This window comes from Podarcis raffonei, chromosome W, assembly GCF_027172205.1.
Source record: "Podarcis raffonei isolate rPodRaf1 chromosome W, rPodRaf1.pri, whole genome shotgun sequence".
Lineage (NCBI taxonomy): Eukaryota > Metazoa > Chordata > Lepidosauria > Squamata > Lacertidae > Podarcis > Podarcis raffonei.
The window spans coordinates 4,923,226-4,928,295 of NC_070620.1; the positions used below are offsets into that span (position 1 = coordinate 4,923,226).

The window sequence follows — 5,070 nt, forward strand, 5'->3', positions numbered from 1 at the left end:
ACTGCCCCTCTCCTTCCCTTCCCTGTTCCGATGGCAGTCCCCTGACAGTAATGATTAGATTAGAATGATGATATGGTATTATTTGTAGATGTGTGGTTGTTTTTTTGTTTTTTTGTTTGTGTGTGTGTGTGTGTGTGTGTGTGTGTGTGTGTGTTTTCCCTCTCTTGTGTTTTGGGGTTTTCTTCCTTGTTTGTACTGTTTCATTTTGGATTCAATGTTTGTAATTTCTGTTGTAATTTTGCATTGAAAATAAAATAAAATAGATTGCCATTGGCCTGTTCCAGCAGGCTGTTCTGATGTGGATGTTTATCTTCCCACCCTTGCCTTATCAATTGCTTTGCAAGAGAAGGGCTTACTTCCACTCTTAAACTTCATACTGCAAACTCCCTTGGGTGGAGGACCTCTCTCTTTGCATTTGCTGATGCTGTAAAAACCAGATGTTGGGAAACTTGTCTCCCACCCCCACCAATGTTGAAGAACTACAACTCCCATCAGCCTCAGTAAATACGGCCCTATGGCAAGCCAAACGTTCCCTCTCGTGGGCCAAAGGTTCCACTGCATTGATGCTGCTGTATGATTACTGTCATTGGGTTTCCACCTGCCCTTGTTTTTTAGTCTCCTAGGTAGCAAAGAAGGCTGTGCTGTTGACTGGGTTTCCCCATGGCTGAGAAGCAGGTCCAGGGGCTGGAGGCTGAATGCCCCATCTGCTGAAACCCTTACGACAACACTTTTTGCACCCCAAGGTCCTTTAGTGCCAATATTCCTTCTGCATCAAGTGCCTGGCTCTTCTCAGCTTGGTGTCCCCAGCCCAGAACCGCTTGCAGTGCTCACTCTGCCGCCACCCTACTGTCCTCCCCTCCGACCAGCCTGTCACTGAGCTGCCCACCAATGAAGCCCTCCTGTGCCTGCTGTGCCTGGAGCCCAACCACATCATCCTGTAGGGTTGGCAGCTGTGCTTGAAGGAGCAGCGCAAGAGCAGGTACTTCCTCTGCCAGCCCAGGGTTTACACCCTGGACCTGGGCCCAGTGAGAGATCCAAGCATTGAGAGCTACTGTGAGCCAAGCCGCCCGGCTAGTGCTACCACTGCCACCACAATCATGCCCAACCACCACCGCTCCCCAATGTGGGCGTGTGCCTGCAACCCCCAGCTCCAGATTTTCACCTACCTGATGGCTCTCATCTTAAGCATGACTTTACTACTCATCTTCTCCATCTTTTGGACGAGGCAGCTCTTTGGGGGCTGGGGGTGAGAGGGACCAGCAGCCTCCTCAGGCGGAAGATGCTGAGGGCAGGGTAGAGGTGGTTGGCGAGCAGCAGCAAAGTGTTGGGAGGACTAGCTTGTGTGTGTCACACAGCCTGCCTTGAGTTCTCCAAGTCAGCTCAAGTGTGCTGGAAGACATTGCCCAGTTATGATTTAAGATTCAAAGCCTGGTCAGATTCTGCCTATAGAACAAGAGAGAGACTGCCATCTTGTCTTTCGCCCCAGACAGCAAAACGGTTTGGACTGCCACTGGGTCCCAGGATTTGACCTTGAGGGTTACTTGTGAGCTTTTAAATAGGGATGGGGATGAGGACATGACAGGGCAATGGGAGCATTTCAACTAACAAACTCGCTGCTTCTTAAGTTGGCTAAAGAGGGTGAAAATGGATAATGGGAATATAGCAGGTGTGGAGATGAGAGCTTTTCTCATTCCAGGTGTTGCTGAACTACAACTCCCATAATCTCTGGTCATGATGGGAGCTGTAACACAACCACATCTGGAGGGCCCAAGTTTCCCCATACTTGGAGTAAAGGGACATAGGAATCTGCCTTACAGCCAGGCCATTGGTCCATCTAGCTCCATATTGTCTATGCTGAGTGGCAGCTCTCAAGGGTTTCAGGCAGTGGTCTGTCTTTCTTATTCCTACTTGGAGATTCTGAGGATTGAACCTGGAAACTTCTGCATGTAAGGCTCTACCACTGAGCTATGCTGACCCTCCAAACCAGCCTCTTCCCCTGTGCCAAATGCCTCTGCTGCAGCCAATGAAGAGTTCCCAACATCTAGAGAACATTGACTGCACTGCTGAATGTGGAACCACCAAGGCTGCAGATCTTAACTGTCCTCTGTCCAGGCTTGAAGATGGTCCTCTGTGTACTCACATCATGCAGGCATGCAATGAAGGCAGGTGCTCAAGGGTTTCTTTCTCCTAGTGTGCGCACTACTGGTTAGAAGGGGGCCAAACGGCAGTGGCATTAAAACTTTTTTATCTACACTGCAGTGTTTTGTTTCAAATTGCATCAGCTTGTAAGAGTGGGGGCTGATAACAGGATCAAAGCAATCTCTTGGATCTTGCAAAAAGGTAGGTTTAGTGTGGACAGGGTGGATTGGGAAAGGGACACACAAAATGAACTTGGGGGGGGGGGCTGCATTGCCTTTCCCTACAAGGAAATGCCAATTCAGGGGTGGAAAATCTTTTCCCCCAACCCAATTACCTCATTCCGTTCTGGGCAACCTTCTGAGCACCACATGCTGGTGGTAGGTGGGGGCAGAGGCAAAAGTGAGTAGGGCAGCTAATGTAAATGTTACCTCTGTACAGCAGGCCAGTTTCTACACACGCCCTTCCATATCCTCCATCTAGGCAAGTGAAATATACTTGGAGTTGAGTGTGGATTTCATGCTCTTTATTCAGCTCATATTAGCGAGGAATGAAAGTTCCCCCACAATATCTGCTTTATATACATTATTTACACAATGGGCCACACGTGATTGGCTAATTCCGGGATTCTCCTGTAGGCCAATCAGGTTGTGGATTCACTTCCACCTGGAGCTGGATTGGGTGGCTCCTGCGGACCAATCATACTGCTGCATTGTTCTAGGACCAATGTGAGAGATAGTAAGTCTGCAGGCTTGAGTTTGCTAGCTGATGCAACTGGCTTATGCAATCAGCCTGCAATACTTTCTATGGAAGTGCTGGGTCAGAAAGACTCAGCAGTAATGTGCTGTCAGTGGATTGGCTGTCATCGGTTTCAGCTGGACTAAAATTTCATTCTAGAGGTAAAGGCTGCGCACTCACTCAACAGCAAGATCTGACGGAGTTGAGACACGTAGTGAAGAAAAGAAGATACAGCACTCAAACTGAAAATTCCTCTCTGCTGGCAGAACATTAGCTTTTTGTCGCTCTCTTAAAACTTTTTCCTTTTTGTCTTCCTCTTTCTTTCTCTTTTCCCTCTCTCTCTTTCTCTCTTTTTCCTGTCTTTTCCCCCACTTTGTCCCTTTTAATTTTTCTTTATTTTTCTTATCACCCCATTTTTTTCTCTTCTCTTATAGTATCTGTTTCGCATTAGTACTTATTTAAAGGTACCCCTGCCCGTACGGGCCAGTCGTGACCGATTCTAGGGTTGCGCGCTCATCTCGCTCAAGAGGCTGGGAGCCGGCGCCGTCTGAAGACACTTCCGGGTCTCGTGGCCAGCGTGACGAAGCTGCAGCTGGCGAGCCAGCACCAGCGCCGCACACGGAAACACTGTTTAGGTTCCTGCTATAAAGCGGTACCTATTTATCTACTTGCACTTAGGGGTGCTTTCGAACTGCTAGGTGGGCAGGAGCTGGGACTGAACGACGGGAGCTCACCCCGCCGCGGGGATTCAAACCGCCGGCCTTACGATCAGCAAGTCCTAGGCACTGAGGTTTTACCCACAACACCACCCGTGTCCCTATTTATTTATGTTCATTTATTTCCCAGCCCCCCTACTTCTTTTTTCTTTTTATTATCAATATGGTTTCATTTAATTAATCAATTATTGGAATTATATTATTATTTGACTGGATAAACTGCACAATATAATTCAGTCTTAAATTAGTGAGTTTTTAAATTTATCAGGTAAAAATTGTAAATGAATTTGGAAGTTATAATTATTAACCTTGCTACTCAGAATTTATGTGAATGAATTTGAAGTATCTTATTATAGACTGAACCACGTATAAATTTGAGAATAAGAAAGTGTATGGTAGGAGCTACATATTTAAAGAGGCTAAAGAAATTCCCAGCAATGGCTGGTAAAAAACCTCCTACTGCATCGTTGGCTACACAAGGCACACAAGCAAGGAGAAGCTCTGCTTATGATCTGGATGCAACAGTGGATATCAAGGAATTATTATTGGAATTATGAAAAGACATTGCAGATCTTAACTGTAAATGAAAATGCTAAAATAGTAGAGGATAATTTTATGTCAATGAAGGTTAAATTAGATGAAAATGTTAAAATTACAGCGGATTTATCAGATCAGGTACACAATTTGGTACAAAAAAATTCCGAATTAATAAAAACCGTGCATGACCTTAAAGAGAAATCTCAGAATTTAGAAGAAGGGCAGAAAAAAATACAGCGATAAAGTGCATGCGATAAAATACGAGAGGAAACAGTGGATTTGAGGAAACAACAAGAAGCAATCTGGGACTCTCTGGCAATTTTACAAATGCAGAGAAGATAAAATACATTGAGATTCAGTGGATTATTGGAGGAGACAGAGGAAGTTATAGAGAGAAAAATAGCCAAAGAACTCGCTGTCTGGTTAGAACTTGAGGAATCAGAGGTAACACAAAAAACAGAAAAAGCCTGTAGAGTAAACTCTAAGGTAGCCAAACAAAATAGCTGGCCGGCAGACTGTCTCGTATCTTTCAAGTCCTTAGACTTAAAAAACAAAATTCTTCAGACAAGTAACAAAAAAAAAAAAACCCTGAGAGTTGAAGGAAAAGATATAATCATACATAAAATTATTTCAAATCAACTGATAAGGAAAGGAGATAAATATAAGGCTCTGACGGATGCTCTAAAAACCAAAACAATTGATTATAGATGGGAGTTCCCCGAAGGGATCTCCTTTTTTAAGGGCAAATGTAGAAAAATTTTGTCTGTACCAGAAGCAGAAAATTTTTGGAGAACCTACTGCCACTTTGGGGACATTCAGAGGAACCGGAACAGTAACGTTTGATATTAACTGAAGTTGTTTCTTCTTCTTCTTTTTTATGTTGAATAATTTCTGCAGAGAGAAGTATGTTGTGAAATGAAAAAAATGGTATGGGATGCGAGCA

At 44.7% G+C, this 5,070-nt stretch overlaps 1 pseudogene; it reads left to right on the plus strand.

Annotated features, from left to right (window-relative positions):
- Positions 1 to 660: 660 nt before the first annotated feature.
- On the plus strand, positions 661 to 1,250 carry LOC128406045 (E3 ubiquitin-protein ligase RNF183-like; annotated as a pseudogene).
- Positions 1,251 to 5,070: the final 3,820 nt, after the last annotated feature.